The sequence below is a fragment of the Bos indicus genome, chromosome 5 (assembly GCF_029378745.1).
Source record: "Bos indicus isolate NIAB-ARS_2022 breed Sahiwal x Tharparkar chromosome 5, NIAB-ARS_B.indTharparkar_mat_pri_1.0, whole genome shotgun sequence".
NCBI classification, from domain to species: domain Eukaryota; kingdom Metazoa; phylum Chordata; class Mammalia; order Artiodactyla; family Bovidae; genus Bos; species Bos indicus.
The window spans coordinates 114,036,885-114,053,886 of record NC_091764.1 but is presented as its reverse complement, the minus strand read 5'-3'; the positions used below and the strand labels follow the sequence as shown (position 1 = coordinate 114,053,886).

Sequence of the window (17,002 nt, the reverse complement as noted above, 5' to 3'; positions counted from 1 at the left end):
CTCTAGCTGTTGCAATTTTCCAGCTAGTGGGAACAAGGGAAGAGAGTGCCCAAGGCAAATGTCTTTTTTTTTAAACTATAGTTGGTTTACAATGCTGTGTTACTTTCTGCCTGCTAAGTCTATTCAGTGGTGTCTGATTCTTTGCAACCCTACGGACTGTAGTCCTCCAAGTTCCTCTGTCCATGGGATTCTCCAGGCAAGAATACTGGAGTGGGTTGCCATTTCCTCCTCCAGTGGATCTTCCTGACCCAGGAATCAAACCTGCATCTCTTATGTCTCCTGCACTGGCAGGCGGATTCTTCACCACTAGAGCCATGTGGGAAGTGTTAGTTTTACTGCACAGCAAAGTGAATGAGTTGTATACATAAGCATGAAAAGTGAAAGTGATTCTTTACTGTCTGAACCACGAGGGAAACCCACATTATACATATATCCACTCTTTTTTAGATTCTTTTCCCATGTAGGTCATTACAGATTATTGAGTAGAGTACAATAGGTCCTTATCAGTTGTCTATTTTATATATAGTAGTGTGAAGGCAAACATCCTTAAGGAAATAATACAGAAATTGTAGGAATCACTTCTGTGTATGTCCCATCGGCCTGGACTTAGTCACATGACCACACCCAACTGCCAAGGATGCTAGAAAGGGTAGTTTGCAACTGGGGCTCCCAGATGTCCAACTAAAACTCAATACGTTTTATTACTAGAAGGATGACAGGAAGAATGGTCACGAGAGGACAGTTAACAATGTCAACCACAAGCAACAAGGAGTCTGGTGATAGGGTTTCTCCAAGGTTGATTAATTCAGTAGCTCACCAATGTCTTCATGTCTTCAAGGATCCAGTATAGTCTCAGGCTTGTTCCCTCATGGTCTCAAGATGGCTGCCACTACTCCAGCATCACACCCTTAGGCACTAAAGCAAAAAGGCAGAAAAGAGAATGTCAGAAATCCCGTTCTCCAACTGACTTCCTCTAACTCTCCTTGGCCAGAATAGCATTACGTGTCCATTCCTGCTCCAATTATTAGCAGAGGGAGTGGAATGACCAAAATTGACCTATAAGACCTGTTGAGAATCACCCTCAGGGCATGTGATATTTCTACTTCTAATCATTTCTAAGAATGTAGAGGACAACTTAACTAAAGGAAAAGCTGAACTGTGATGCAGTCCCTTTACAAGGCTCAGGCAACACCCTGATGCTGAGATGGACTTGCAGAGCTGTCCTGAGCTGGGGCAAGTTTCTAGGTCCTTAGGGTCCACATTGATCTGTCACTGGAGACAGGCTGTCCCTGAAGAAATGACCTGGGATAAGCTAGTTTCTTCAGTCCAGGCAAATGAGCTCTTCTGGTGTTTCTGCCTCAGGAGCTTGGAGGAAGGATCTCGTTGACTCAGCCCCAGGCCTCTGAAGATGGGCCGCCAGTCAGCTGAGGCCAGAGTCTCTGAGGAGGTGGGATGCAGAGTTTGGAGAAAAATCTACAACTGGGACTAAGCGTCACTGCTGCCTGAAGAGCCCAGAAATAAACCCTTATACTTATGCTCAATTACTTTTACATGGGTATCAAGACAATTCAATGGGGGAAAATAGTTTTCTCAACATGTGGTGCTAGAAAACCTCCCCACACACATCATATTTGAAAACCAATTCAAAATGTATTGTCATGTAAGGGTTAAAACTATAAGACTCAGAAGAAAACATAGGATTTAATCCTTACCAGTTTGGATTAAGCAGTGGTTTAAATATGACACTAAAAGCACAAGTGACTAAAGAAAAAAATAGTTAAATTGGGCTTCATTAAAATTAAATTTGTTCTTATGTTTCAAAAGGACACCATCAATGAAGGGAAAAGACCAAACTCCCTGGCGGTCCAGTGGTTAGTCAGGACTCTGCACTTTCACTGCTGAGGTCCCTGGTCAAGGAACTAAGATCCCACAAGCTGCCTGGTGCAGCAAAAAAAAAAAAAAAAAGAGAGAACCCACAGAATGGAATAATTTATTTTTTCAGTGGACGGGGGCAGGGCTTGTAGGTTCCTACTGCATGGCTTGTAGGATCTTAGCTCCTCGGCCAGGGATGGAGCTCTGTGCCCTGTGCGGTGGAAGCACAAGCACTGGACCAGCATGGAATTCCCTGGAATCGATTATGAATTTTTATCAATCATATATCTGATAGGGCACTTGTATCTGGAATATATAAAGAATTCTCACAACTAAAAAGCAACAATAAAAAGCAATTAAAAATGGATAATGGAATTAAAACATTTCTCCAAGGAAGATATACAATGACCGAAAAGTACATAAAAAGACGTTCAACGTCATTAATCATTTGGGGAATGGAACCAAAGCCACAGTGAGATACCAGCTTCACACCCACTTCAGTTCAGTTCAGTCGCTCAGTTGTGTCCGACTCTTTGTGACCCTGTGAACCGCAGCACGCCGGGTCTCCGTGTCAATCACCAACTCCCGGAGTCCACCTAAATCCATGTCCATTGAGTCGGTGATGCCATTCAACCATCTCATCCTCTGTCGTCCCCTTCTCCTGCCCTCAATCTTTCCCAGCATCTGGTCACCTGATGTGAAGAACTGACTCATTAGAAAAGACCCTAAGTATTGGAGTTTCAGTTTCGACATCAGTCTTTCCAATGAACACCCAGGACTGATCTCCTTCAGAATGGACTGGTTGGATCTCCTTGCAGTCCAAGGGACTCTCAAGAATCTTCTCCAACACCACAGTTCAAAAACATCAATTCTTCAGTGCTCAGCTTTCTTCACAGTCCAACTCTCACATCCATACATGACCATTGGAAAAACCATAGCCTTGACTAGACAGACCTTTGTTGACAAAGTAATGTCTCTGCTTTTTAATATGCTTTCTAGGTTGGTCATAACCTTCCTTCCAAGAAGTAAGCATCTTTTAATTTCATGGCTGAAGTCACCATCTGCAGTGATTTTGGAGACCAGAAAAAGAAAGTCTGACACTGTTTCCACTGTTTCCCCATCTATTTCCCATGAAGTGGTGGGACCGGATGCCATGATCTTCGTTTTCTGAATGTTGAGCTTTAAGCCAACTTTTTCACTCCTCCTCTTCCACTTTCATCAAGAGGCTCTTTAGTTCCTCTTCACTTTCTGCCATAAGGGTGGTGTCATCTGCATATCTGAGGTTATTGATATTTCTCCTGGCAATCTTGATTCCACCTTGTGTTTCCTCCAGCCCAGCGTTTCTCCTGATGTACTCTGCATAGAAGTTAAATAAGCAGGGGAACAATATACAGCCTTGACGAACTCCTTTTCCTATTTGGAACCAGTCTGTTGTTCCATGTCCAGTTCTCACTGTTGCTTCCTGACCTGCATATAGGTTTCTCAAGAGGCAGGTCAGGTGGTCTGGTATTTCCATCTCTTTCAGAATTTTCCACAGTTTATTGTGATCCACACAGTCAAAGGCTTTGGCATACTCAATAAAGCAGAAATAGATGTTTTTCTAGAAACCCCCTAGGATGGCTATAATCAGAGAGATGAGACAATGACAAGTGTCAGAGAGATGTCATACATGGCTGGGGGACATAAAACGGTGTAGCCACTTTGGAAAACAGTTGGGAAATTCCCCAAAAAGCTAAGCATGGAGGCACCTCATGACCCAGAAACTCCCTTTACCTGCATATACCCAAGAGAGCTGAAAACATGTATCCACACAAAAACACGTATATGAGTGTTCTTTTTTTTGGCTGTGCCGGATCTTAGTTGCAGCACATGGGATCTAGTTCCCCAACCAGACATATAACCCAGGCCTCAGGCATTGGGAGCACAGTCTTAGCCACTGGATCACCAGGGAAGTCCCACATACATGACTGTTTATAGCAGTATCATCATTATAGCCAAAGGTGATAACAAGCCAAATATCCACCAACTGATGAATGGGTAGGTCCATACAATGGAATATTATCCTGCAATAAAACGGAAGGAAGTACTGCCACATGATATAACACAGATGAACTTTGAAAACATGAGGAGTGAAAAGAGCCAGACAGAAAAGGCTTTAGAATCGTTATGAATAGATTCATACGATTCTAATAGAATCATATGATACTATTTATATAGAATGTACCAAATAGGCAAATCCATAGAGACAGAAAATAGATTAGTGGTTGCCAGGGGCTGGAGGGAGTAAGGAAGGAAAGTGATTGCTAATAGAAAGAGTGGTTCTTTTTGGAATGATGAAAATGTTCTAAAATTAGTAATGATGGCTGCCTAATTCTGTGAATATACTGTAAAAAAGAAAAAACAATGGGGCAAATGCTAAGGTAATAATAATACTATTTTTAGATATATAATTTATGTTTTATATGTTATATATATTTACTTTATCTGTTTACCTTGGTCTCAGGGATGAGAGTAGCAAGGCCTTGTGGCAGTCCCAGCTTCCAATTTAGTGAAACCATTGATCTGTCCACTGTTGGAAACACTCCCCCTGCAAGTTGTAGGAAAAGCAAACAAAAATTCTGTGAGCGATTGCCGGGTATAGTCATGATTCCTGACTGTGTGTTTTGTTACAGGATATGTTGGTCTCTGATTCACAGACAGTGTAGCCTCTAAAGTCAGGACCCCGTTTTTCAGGGGTTGCTTCCCAACTTGTCATCCCTTGAATCTTCATGGTATGGGTCATGCCCCACTCTCTTTGACCAGCTGTTTCTTTTATATTTTAAAAAAATTTTTTATTTATTTATTTTTGGCCATGCTGGGTCTTTGCTGCTGTGCTCGGGCTTTCTCTGGCTGCAGAGAGTGGGGTCTTCTTATTGCAGAGGCTTCTCTTGCTGCAGAGCACGGGCTCTAGAGCATGCAGGCATCAGGAGAACATGGCATACGGGTTTAGCTGCCCCTGGGATGTGGGATCTTCCTGAACAGGGATCGAACCTGTGTTCCCTGCATTGGCAGCTGTATTCTTAGCCACTGGATCACCAGGGAAGTCCCGAACCAGCTGTTTCTGAGTGGCAAAGTATCTTAGAGACAATAGGTTACTAAGGGCCCCGTCCTCCCTGGCTTGTAGATGAAGCATGCCCAGTCTTTCTCACCCAACTATCAAGCAGGACAGGGGCAGGGGAGCAGCAGCTGTGACCCCAGCTTGCTTTAAAGTCATGAGTGAGACGGGAACCCCATCCCCACCTCACTCCCACCCCCACCCCAGCTGAAATGTTTAGGAAGAGTTCATTTTACTGGAAAGGAAACAAGGATTGAATAGTGATGGCTGAGAGAGAGAGAATTTTACCATCAAGATCCTGCAAGATAATATTCAAAATGGAAATGATGATGAACCAAAACAATGTGAATGGACTGAAAAATTATTGTTGTTGTTCGGTTGCTGAGTCGTGATGAGTCTTTTGCAACCCCATGGACTGACGCCCACCAGGCAAGCTCCTCTGTCCATGGGATTTTCCAGGCAAGAATACGGGAGTGGGTTGCCATTTCCTTCTCCAAGGGATCTTCCTGACCCAGGGATTGAACTCGAATCTCCTGCATTGGCAGGTGGGTTCTTTACCACTGAGCCACCTGGGAAGCCTGTACCAAACATCACCGAACTTTATACTTAAAAATGCCTGAGAGGGGACTTCCCTGGTGGTCCAGCTGTCAAGACTCCACGCTTCCAATGCAGAGGGAATGGGTTCAATCCTTGGTCCAACTAAGACCCCATATGCCTTGCGGCCAAAAAAAAATTATTTTTAAATGTAAAAACATACATTATATGTTATGCATATTTTACCGCAATTAAGTTTTTAGAAATGATAATAAAAAAGGTGATGGGAAGTGTGAGGCCAGGTCAGGAATTTGAAAGCCATCCAACAGATATGTGTCAAGGCTGACTTGTGCTTAAAGGCCAGAAGTCCCAAACCAGAAGGTCCTCAAACTTCAGGGAAATCGAAACAGCTCACTATTTGCCTTTAGCAATTCACTGTTTTTAAAGCAGCATGGAACTCTCTCATGACAAAACTTTCTTGGTCTGAAAGACCACAGCTGACTCCAGTGAATAACTGTCTGTTTAACCAGGGGCGGGGGAAGGAAGGATGATGACAATGATAATGGTATGATTGATGATGGTAGTGGCAGTGGCTGCTAACATTTTCCAGCCCTTGTTCTCAGCCAAGCACTATCATGGCATGCTAAGTCACTTCAGTTGTGTCTGACTCTGCAATTTATGGACTGTAGCCCTCTAGGCTCCCCTGTCCATGCGATTCTCCACGCAAGAATACCAGAGTGGGTTGCCATGCCCTCCTCCAGGGGATCTTCCCAAGCCAGGGATCAAACCCGCCGTCTCTTACGTTTCCTGCACTGGCAGCAGCTTCTTTACCACTAGCGCCACCTAGGCACTTCTTATACGCTAACTCATGTACTCCACATTCAGCCTTTGAGGAAGGGTGTATGTTGACCCCACTTCGCAAGATCTGGAAACACCTTCTAAATCGGGATGATTCATTTGTAGTCAATGTCATTTTGACATTCGTCTTTCCACTTCCGTGTTTGGCCAGTCTGACTCCTGATGAAGCATGTGAGGTGAGTCCCCCTGGATAAGATCAGAGAAAGGCCAGCATGGGGACTGTGCCCCTGGAACCAGCTACCTGGCTTCCCTGCCCTCAGACCTCTGTTCTCAGCCAATGCTGCCGTCACCCTCTCTTCCATTTCTGCCTCTGCCTTAGCCTCACCATGCTGGGGCTCCAGGCTCCATCTCCTGGCAACCCCACCTCCCCTTTCACATCTGCATTCGTCTCCCCCAACCCCTGAGCCTCCCCATTCTGTTCCCTGTCCCAGGAAAGTCCCCACCTAACCAGAAACCTAAGAGAAGCCAAATAAACCTGACTATTTCTTCACCAGGAAACTCTACATCCTAGCCATACTGGAAAAACAAACTTTTTTTTTTTTTTTTTAATCAGAGTTCATGAAACCTCCAATTACTTTGCAATGTTTTGGCAGAGAAAAAAACAAACAAAAACCAGCATTTCACAAAATAGATTTCTGGCTATTGCAAAATGATCATCAACTGTCCCTACTTCCCAGAGAGACTGAAAGGAAAATTCATTTGCAAACAGCTTCTTACTTTCCATTTGGGTTTTAAATATATTCCAACCCCTAGTTCAATTACAGAAGGTCAGAACCGAGGTTGAGAGAAAATATTCACACAAAGAAAAGGAAGACAAGATCAGCATCCAGTCCAGAGCCAAGAAACTGCTGGAAGCCTTCAGCCCAGCCCAACCCTTTCTCATCAAAAAGCCACAGAATTTCAAGACTGAAAGTTACTGTAGACCTATTGGCCCAGCTGTTACATCCCTGGACAAGCATTTTCCCTTCCATTTGGATTGTCTATAAATTACCATGATTTGATATGTGAAAAAAAAAACACTGGCGTTAACAATGGCTTAAAGAAGGTAAACTCTTGAGAAACCCTTAGACAGCAAGGAGATCAAACCAGTCCATCCTAGAGGAAATCAACCCTGTATATTCATTGGAAGAATTGATGCTGAAGTGGAAGCTCCAATACTTTGGCCACCTGATGTGAAGAGCTGACTCACTGGAAAAGACCCTGATGCTTGGAAAGATTGAGGGCAGGAGGAGAAGGGGACGACAGAGGATGAGATGGTTAGATGGCGTCACTGACTCAATGGACATGAGTCTGAGTACACTCTGGAAGATGGCGAAGGACAGGGAAGCCTGGCATGGTGCAGTCCACAGGGTCGCAAAGAGCTGGACACAACTGAGTGATTGAACAACAAAAGAAGGCAGATTTTTTTCTCTTAGGTAAGAGGCCAGAGGTGGGAAGTTAGGGCTCAAGGATTTACCCACTCCCCAAATTCATTCAAACGGCCCAGGCTTTGGCTACTCTGTCCATTCACACTCAGTTTTCATCTCGCGGTCCAAAGCAGTTGCTCCAGCTCCTGCCATTGCACCCATACTCAGCCAGCAGACCTGACCCAGAGATCACTCTCATCACTTCTGCTCTCAAGGGGAACTGGGGGAAAAAAACCCAAAAACAGTTGTTAGTTGGGAAGCCAGGTGCCCAACCAAAAAATCTGTTGCTATATAAGAGAGAAGTGGGTATTAGGGAGGAACTGGCCATGTCTGCCACAGAGGGCTCCTACGGAAAAATGCAAGTCATTTTATGACACAAATGTCCAGAATTCATTGTGCTGAAGCATGAAGAATGTCACATTTTGTTTTATTTGGAACTCGCTAGCATCTTGGGCACAGTTCCACTTTGTTGTTAATGCCAAAATCACATCTCAAGAAAAAAATGTAATGGCTTTTGGACTTGGCTGTTGGTGGACTCTGGACTGCTTCGGATTGATTCTGCGCTCTCCTCTCACAAGGCAAATGGCTTTGGGCAAGTTACCTACCTGCTCGTGACTCAGTTTCCTCATCTGTAAAATCAGAGATGTGGTAGTCTCCAAAGATGACCCCAAACAGTCCCAGCCCCCAATACACACAGGCCCCTCCTCCATCAAGACCTGAAGCTTACATCTAACCGTTGAGTCTGGATGGGACCAGGACCCAGCAGAAGCTCTGGGCGTGCCACTCTGGGCCTGACGTTTAAGAAAACAGGCAGTTTCTACTTCTTCCCTCTTGTACCTGAATGCCATGCTGTGAGGAAGCCTAAGCAGCTGCCTGGACAGGCCCGCACGGATGATAACTAGGCTCCTAGCTCATCCAACAGTCTCCACTGAGCTCCCAGCCTCGTGAGGGAGCCCTGTGGGAAGGGGATTTTCTGGGCTATCCCTGTTGATGCCATGTAGAGCTGAGGGATGATCCTGCCGAGTCTATGAAATTGCAAACTGTGAGCAAGAAATGATTGCTCTTTTAAGCTGCTAAATTTGGGGTGGTTTTTAATGCAGCAACAGATGTTGTTGTTTAAGCACTAAGCTGTGTCTGCCTCTCTCGTGACCCCATGGACTGTAGCCCGCCAGGCTCCTCTGTCCATGGGATTTTCCAGGCAAGGATACGGAAGTGGGTTGCCATTTCCTTATCCAGGGCATCTTCCTGACCTAGGGATCAAATCCCCATCTCCTGCGTTGTAGGCAGATTCTTTACCACTGAGCCACCAGTGAAACACACAGCAATAGATGACCAGAAGGCAAATTGATATGTACAACTAGGATGCTGTTGAAATAAAAACTTTAAACATGTGGCACTGGTTTGGGAACCAGATGGTAGGAAGGGCCTCGAGGAAACCGTTAGTGAAGCTTAAAGAACCGTGAGGAGATTGCTATTGGATGCTGAAGAAAATAGGACCCCAAGAAAAACAAACATCATATATTAACACATACATGTGGAATCTAGAAAAAGGATGTAGATGAACTTATTTGCAAAGCAGAAACAGAGGCATAGACATAGAGAACAAACATATGGACACCAAGAGGAAAGGGAGTGGGGGAAAGAATTGAGAGCTTGGGGCTGACATATATACAATAGTATAAAACAGTAAGAACGGCCTGTGCAGCCTGGGGAACTCTACTCGGGCTCTGTGGTGAGCCCTTCCTAAACGGGAAGGAAATAAAAAAAACAGGATATAAGTATAATATGCAGAGCTGTACAGCAGAAGCTAACACATTGTAAAGCAACTATAATCCAATAAAAATAAAAATTAATTAACTGAAAATAAAATCTGAAGGAAAAACTAGGACCCCAGTAGGTAGCCAAGGTTGGATAAAAGCAGACACTTGTGAGTAGAGTGAGTAGGTGGCCTCAGTTTCCTCATCTGTGGAATGGTGGTAATATAGCCGTCTTCCTCCCAGAGTGGTCGAAGGAATGGATGAGTTACGGTATGTGCACAGTGTCAGGCAAATAGCAAACATTCTCCTTTCATCATCAGCCGAACCATCTAATGAACAGATGAATGGGATTCATTGTAAAACCATAAGGTAGACAGAAAAGGCTATAATTAACCTCATTTTACAGATGAGAAAATTGAAGCTCAGAGGTATTAAAAAGGTTGCCAGAGACAGAATGGGTACAATTATTCTCATTTTACAGGTGAGGAAACTGAGGCTCAGGAAGTTAAGTAACAAACTCAAGGTCAAAGGCAGTGTCAAAGGCAGGCCCAGGCTTTCTCTCTGTCCTCAGTCACATCCCCCTCTTTAGGATTCTGCCCCAACCCAGCAGGATTTCACAGAAGGCACAGGTGGCCGCTGTCACCAATGGCCAGGAGGACAAGTGGCCTGAGATGATGGGAGGTTCTGCAGTAGCTTGAACCTTCTGGCTCAGGTCTCACCTGTTCAAGTGTTGCAGTGAGTCCCCTGGGAAATGTTGGTTCAGGAACGCCCCACCCTCCCAGTGGGCTCGGCACCTGCGCCTGCCTAGGAGGATGGAGGTGGGGGTAGAGGGGGAGTGCGGGGGCAGGGGGGAAGGCTGGACTTGGAGACCCTCAGGACCTCACCCCCAGCTGGCTGGTGCACCATTATTGGGTCCTTTGGGTTTAAGGTGCTATATGGCTGGAATTTCGTCAAGAAACAGAAATTGCCTGGAAGGGAGTGTTAAAAGTTCCTAATGGGTAGCAGACAGCAAGGGCTGGGTGTCTTTTCTGGATTTTTTAGTCAAAGGATGTAGTCTGTTTGGAAGGAAGGGAAGTGGAAAGGCACGGAAGAAAAGTCCAGAGTGTGGAAGTCAGAGGCGGGGTGGACTGGCACCTACGGGAGGTTTTGGGGCGGGCGGGGGGAGATTGCAATTCGGAAAGGCTCACGCGGATGAAGAACGTTCTTTGTGCCCGGCTCTGAGCTACCTGAACCCGCCAGGTGGGGACGCCCAGCGGCGAGCCGTCCACAGGTCCCGCCCCGCGGACCCCAGCGCGGCCTCCGTGCAAGCTCTCCATCCCACCGACCTCCGGAGAACCAGGGGCGCAGAACTAGGGGGACCCGGCTAGACGAGCTGAGCGCAGCGGGTCAATAAACCGGAGAAAGGCCGACGCGGGAAGGAGCTGGAGGGGGACAGGACGAGGATTTTTGTCCTGAGCGCCGGGGGGCTCAGTGCTGCCTCCTGGGAGGCAGATGAGGGGTTTCGGAGGCGCCCGGGGACACCCGCCGCCTCCTGGGGAGTCTGCGGGCGCCCTCGACGACGGCCGCGGGGCGGGGGACGCAGGCCTCGGCAGGAGGACCCCTGCCCCTCATCGGCGCCCCAGCCAGCCTCTCCCGCCCTGGCTTAGGGCCCCCCGACCCCCAGATCTCGCAACCTCAGGGCTGTTCCCCCGGCCTGGAACCCTTCCTCCACGTATTTAACCCGCGTCCTGCCAGGCCTCCCCAGCAGCCCCCTTGGCCGTGCACCCCTCCCGGGGACAGTTTCCCCAGAGCCCCACAGCCCTCGGGTCCAGCGTCCTCTCCCCTCCCCATCGAGAGGTCTGCAGGCTCCGACAGACAGACCCTGAACGAACCGGAACAGCTGGAGCGGCGGGGACCTGGGGCGCGGCGGGTCAGCCCCATCCCCCCTATGGACCCCCCCACCCCCCGCCCGCCCCCAGGGGCGGCCACGTGGGTGGAGGCAGAGACCGCAGGCCCGTGTGGCCGCAGGGAGCCCTTTCCTGGCCCGAGGCCGCCCCCTGCAGGCCAGAGCCTCCCAGCGAGCACGTTCCCTAGCTCGAAGCGCCCCTAAGTCTGATCACTGGCCGGGTGCGCCCCTGAGAGCCCCCCGCCCAACCTCTTCCCAGAATCCACGACTGTAGGTCTTGAATCAGACCGGGCGCCTCCTGGTGAACACTGGAGAAGGAGCGGCCGGGAAGGCAGATCTGAATCCTCCAAGACCCGGCCTTTTGTCTCTGACCGCCCCCCCACTCCCCTGGGTGACAAGCGCACACTCTGGGCACCCACGACAGGCGCTCACACACATTCACCTGTGCCTGCTCAAGCACGCGTCCACAGCGCCCTATCTGGAAGTATGGCCCACCCTTCTGCCCACCTCACCTCGCCTGGGTCATCCCCAGATGGTGGTCCCCAGGCCTTGCCTCCCCCCTCAATCCTTCTTGCTGCTCAGGTTAGCTGCAGGGCAGGGGTGCGCGCCTGCTCAGTCCCTCTGTCCTGTCTGACCCCAGGGACTGTAGCCCACCAGGCTCCTCTAACCAGGGGATTTCCCAGACAAAGATACTGGAGTGGGTTGCCCTTTCCCCCTCCAGGGGAATCTTCCTGACCCAGGGATATAATCAGTCTCCTGTATCTCCTGCATTGGCAGGTTCTTTATCCCTGAGCCACCTGGGAAGTGAGGGCAGGGGTAGTATTGGTATTTCCCAGAATCCTCCAGGGATGCCCACCTTGCAGACTAGGCCCTTCCACTGCCTACTCACACATAACCCACTCATGAGCCAGGCCCCTGGCAACAGACTAGGGAATAAGTTAGCACTGCTCTAAGAGTGGGGTTGATAATGACTAGCGTGACTGCTCCCTCGTCCCTGGCATTCTCCAGGCAAGAATCCAGTGTTCTTGCTGGAGAATCCCAGGGACGGGGGAGCCTGGTGGGCTGCCGTCCATGGGGTCACACAGAGTCGGACACAACTAAAGTGACTTAGCAGCAGCCGCAGCATGACTGCACCTTAACTCAGCGAGAGGGGCTATGTTGGGTGGAATTTTAGGTCATGTGACAGACTGTGGTGGACTCAGTAATGTCCCCCAACCTCTTTATTGACTAATTCATCATCTTTCCTCCTCGATTTGAAATGCCACCTGTATCCTTTGGTCTGTTTCTGGACTCTCAAATGGTTCCATTGATGTCCACTCTGCACTGGACAGGGTTTCCCAGGTGGCGCTAGTTGTAAAGAACCCACCTGCAATGCAGGGGACATAATGAGAGGCAGGTTCGATCCCTGGGTTGGGAAGATCCCCTGGAGGAGGACATGGCAACCCACTCCAGTGTTCTTGCCTAAAGAATCCCAGGGATAGAAGAACGTGGAGGGCTACAGTCCATAGGGTTGCAAAGAGTCGGACACGACTGAGTGACTGAGCACACACACACACACATAAACACAATTTACAAGAGTCCACACTTGGTGTTGCACAGTGCTGAGCTAGACAAATGCGTGTCAGGGGTCCACCATTACGGAATCACACAGAACACGTTCACTGCTCTGAACATCCACTGTTCATCCTTCTCCCTGCTCCCCTAAGACCCTAGGCGTTGATCTTTTTACTCTCTGTGTAGTTTTGCCTTTTCCAGAATGTCATATAGCTGCAATCATACAGTAAATAGCCTTTCCAGACTGACTTCTTTAACTAATTGATAGTTTGAAGTTACTCGACATCTTTTTTGCGGCCTGATACCAAAATTTCATTTTAGTGCTGAATAATATTCCGCTTTATGGATGTATATTTCACTACCATTCACCTATGGAAGGACGTCATGGCTGCTTTTTAGGTTTCAACAATTATGAAAACATTATGAAATTAACAATTTAATATTAATAAATTATGGAATCATAAAACTGCTATAAATATCCATGTACAGGTGTTTGTGTGGACATAAGTTTTCAAGTCCTTTGAGTAAAACCTTGGCCTGTGATCGCTGGGGCTGCTTTGCATTCCCTCCAGCAATGAACGAGACTTCCTGTTGCTCCACCTCCACATCTGTGTTTGGAGCTGTGGGTTTTGTTTTGTTTTTCTGTTTTCTTGGATCTTAGCCATTTGGATTTTAATAGGTATGTAGTGGTATCTCACTATTTTAATTTGCAATTGCCTAAACTGAGGGACTGAACTGAATATGCATTATATTGGCCATCTTTTCCTATGCTTACTTGCTATATGTGTATCGTCTTTGGTGAGGTGTCTGCCTAGATCTTTAAACCATTTTAAACTGGGTCATTCTTTTTTTTTTTCTCATTGCTGAGTTAGAAGCGTTCTTTGTATATTTCGCATATAAGTTATCAGATATGTTTTTCAAATATTTTCTCCCAGTGTCTGACTTGTCTGTTCATTCCCTTGATGGAGTTCTACTTTAAAAAGCCCGTGGTGGCTCAGTGGTACAGAACTGGCCTGTCCACGCAGGAGACACGGGTTCAGTTTCTGATCTGGGAAGACTGCAAATGCCGTGGAGCAACTAAGCCCGTGTGCCACAGCCGTTCAGCCTGTGCTCTCGAGCCCAGGGGCTGCAACGACCGAGGCCACACGCCCTAGAGCCCCGCTCCACAAGAAAAGCCACCACAGTGAGAAGCCTGAGCACCTCAAAGAAGGGTGGCCCCCACTCGCCACAACTAGAGAAAACCCATGCACAGCAACAAACACCCACCACAGCAAAAAAAAAAATCTTAAAAAAACCAAAAATGCAGACACTTCCCTGGTGATCGAGTGGCTAAGACTCCATGCTCCCAATGCTGCCTGAGTTCAGTCGCTGATCAGGGAACCAGATCGCATATGCCAAAACTAAGGCCCAGTGCAGCCAAATAAATAAACATTAAAGAAAAAATAAGCCCATTGTTGGCCCTGCCTCTGCCTTAGCCTCTAATCCAGCTTCTATCAGTAGTAAGGATATATTGATCCCTGACTTCCTTGTCTTCTTCTCAGTGGATCTGAACCTTTGCAGGAGAAAAGGGTCGCTGTGTTAAGCCCCTACTTCCACAAGTGTTGTAATGAAGACCGAATGCTTTTGTCTTTATAAAGCGGTTGGAACAGGGCCTGAAACATATTAAGTGCTCAATTGCTGTGGAAAATTATAATAACAAGCATTGCATCTTTTAACAGCGAATAGAGTCAGTCCTTCCCTTCCTCATTACTCTTCCTTTTCAGAATTTTCCTAGCTGTTTTCACACATTTACTCTTCTAGATGAGTCATTTGACTAATTTTTAAATATCCTATTTGGATTTTTTAAATGAGTAAGTGATTCAAGAAAAAAAAAAGGGCATTTTAATGATGTTGATTAGATTTCTCATTCAAGAATAAAGCCTGTCTTTTTACTTAAGTCTTTCTTCACATAGGACTTACACAATCCTTACCTGGGGTTATCCACGGGGGTGGTGGTGAAGGAGGAAACAGAACAGGCTCCCTCTTGAAAGCAGGACTCCATCTTGGGCTGGACTGTGGACTCTGAGCTATATGCCCAGTATCCGTGGAAACGACTTATCAACCGGAAAACCAGACCCCGCCTCTGCCCCCCAACATGGAAGAGCCCCAGGGCTCATACCTAGACTCTCTGTCTCCTATAAGAATACCCTAATCATCTGTGTAACCTAATAGAATCATACATTCTATTATGGTTATTGGGGTATGACCACAGGCCTATTGATAATTGTCCACTGTTAACTACCTAGGCTTAAGGCATATGAATCATGGATTAACTTTGTATCTTTCTTTTCTTTTGTTCAGACTAGTTTCAGGGAATTTGGGGAGGTGGGTTTGGGCACATACACTTAGGGTATATAAGGTTTTTACAAAAACTGGTCGGGGTCCTTGGCTAAGAGGAGACTCTGCCTTGGGCCTGCCAGTGTAATAAACTGCACTCCGCTATCTGCATTGTCCTTCTGAGTGAGTTTGTTTCCCGGAACATATGGCTACAACAGTGTCAGGGGTGTTAGTATTCCAGCCTTCTGCAGACTTTCTGGGACCTGAAAGGTCACATTTGTCATCCTGTCCACAGGCGGGTAGGGATAGCCAATTAGCTGATGACCTCCTGGGATTGAATCCCACTTTACAAGTGACAGAACTGAGAATTCCAGTGGCCTGCCTAAGACCCAGAGCAGGTAAGAGGTGGAGGGATTCAGAGGGGTTGCCTGTAGCTGTTCCACGTGGAAAGGGAGGGCAATGCTGGTTTCCTGACCTTATTTCAGGATTTTCTGTCATTCTCATATTGTCCACCTGGGGGCGCCAGATAACAAGGTTGTGAAAGCAGCTTGCAGAGAGCTCTAGGGCCCCCTGTTCCCTCTTGCTTCTGCTCACCAGCTCCTCCTCCACGCAGGCCCAGGGGCCTGGAGAGACACCCCAGGTGACATCTTTTGCCCGCCCTCCCCAGCCCTGAGTGCGAGAGACCTGGCCTGTGCTGATCAAGGTCACACATCAAGACGCGGGCGGTCTGGCCCCATCACTGGCCTCTCACCGGGCCAGCCAGGCCCTGGGCCCTGCCCCCTCACCTCCTGATCACCAGAACTCCTTTTTCCTCTCCCCTTTTCTCCTCCATCTCCTTCTCCATCTTTGCCTTAAATCCGAGGCCCCACACAGGTGACCTCCAGGGCCTGCCTGGCCTTCCCTCCTCCTTGGTGCCCACCCCCGCCATTTCCTTCTGTCACACCTGTTTCTGGGCCTGCACCCCATCCCTGCAGCTCCCGAAGGCAGGCCTGCAGGGGCCTCCATGCAGTGTGCAGGGCACACCAACAGCAGGAGGTCCCCTGGGGTAGAGAAGTGTTTCCGGACAGGACAGGGCTCTGCAGGACCAAACCTCAGAGGGGCTGCCCTGGGGTCCTCTGCCCCTGGCATTCCCAGCAGGGTTGGACTGTGGGACTTGACTTTCTATTAACCAGACCCCAAGCAACTGACCAACCAGAGCGGCCAGGTCTTAGTCTACAGAGAGGACACCCGTTAGTTTACACAGAGGGACTCACCTGAGTGTGGGCATGTCCCACTGGGGCCAGGGGGTCCTTGAGTCAGAATCTAAACTGTATATTAAAAAGCAGAGACATCACTTTGCTAACAAAGGTCCGTATAATCAAAGCTATGGTTTTTCCAGTAGTCATGTACGGAGGTGAGAGTTGGACCATAAAGAAAGCTGAGCGCTGAAGAATTGATGCTTTTGAACTGTGGTGTTGGAGAAGACTCTTGAGAGTCTCTTGGACTGCAAGGAGATCCAACCAGTCCATCCTAAAGGAGATCAGTCCTGGGTATTCATTGGAAGGACTGATGTGGAAGCTGAAACTCCAATACTTTGGCCACCTGATGCGAAGAGCTGACTCATTGGAAAAGACCTTGATGATGGGAAAGATTGAGGGCAGGAGGAGAAGGAACTGACAGGGGATGAGATGGTTGGATGGCATCACCGACTCAATGGACATGAGTTTGAGCCAACTCCGGGAGTTGG

The 17,002-nt window shown here is 47.8% G+C and overlaps 1 long non-coding RNA gene across 1 annotated transcript; it reads right to left on the bottom strand.

Annotated features, from left to right (window-relative positions):
- Positions 1-676: 676 nt before the first annotated feature.
- Positions 677-15,093, bottom strand: LOC109559886 (uncharacterized). Its single transcript, XR_002180855.2, has 3 exons — positions 14,931-15,093; positions 4,365-4,459; positions 677-915 (listed from the first exon to the last, which is right to left on the bottom strand). It is a non-coding gene; the product is annotated as an uncharacterized lncRNA (long non-coding RNA).
- Positions 15,094-17,002: the final 1,909 nt, after the last annotated feature.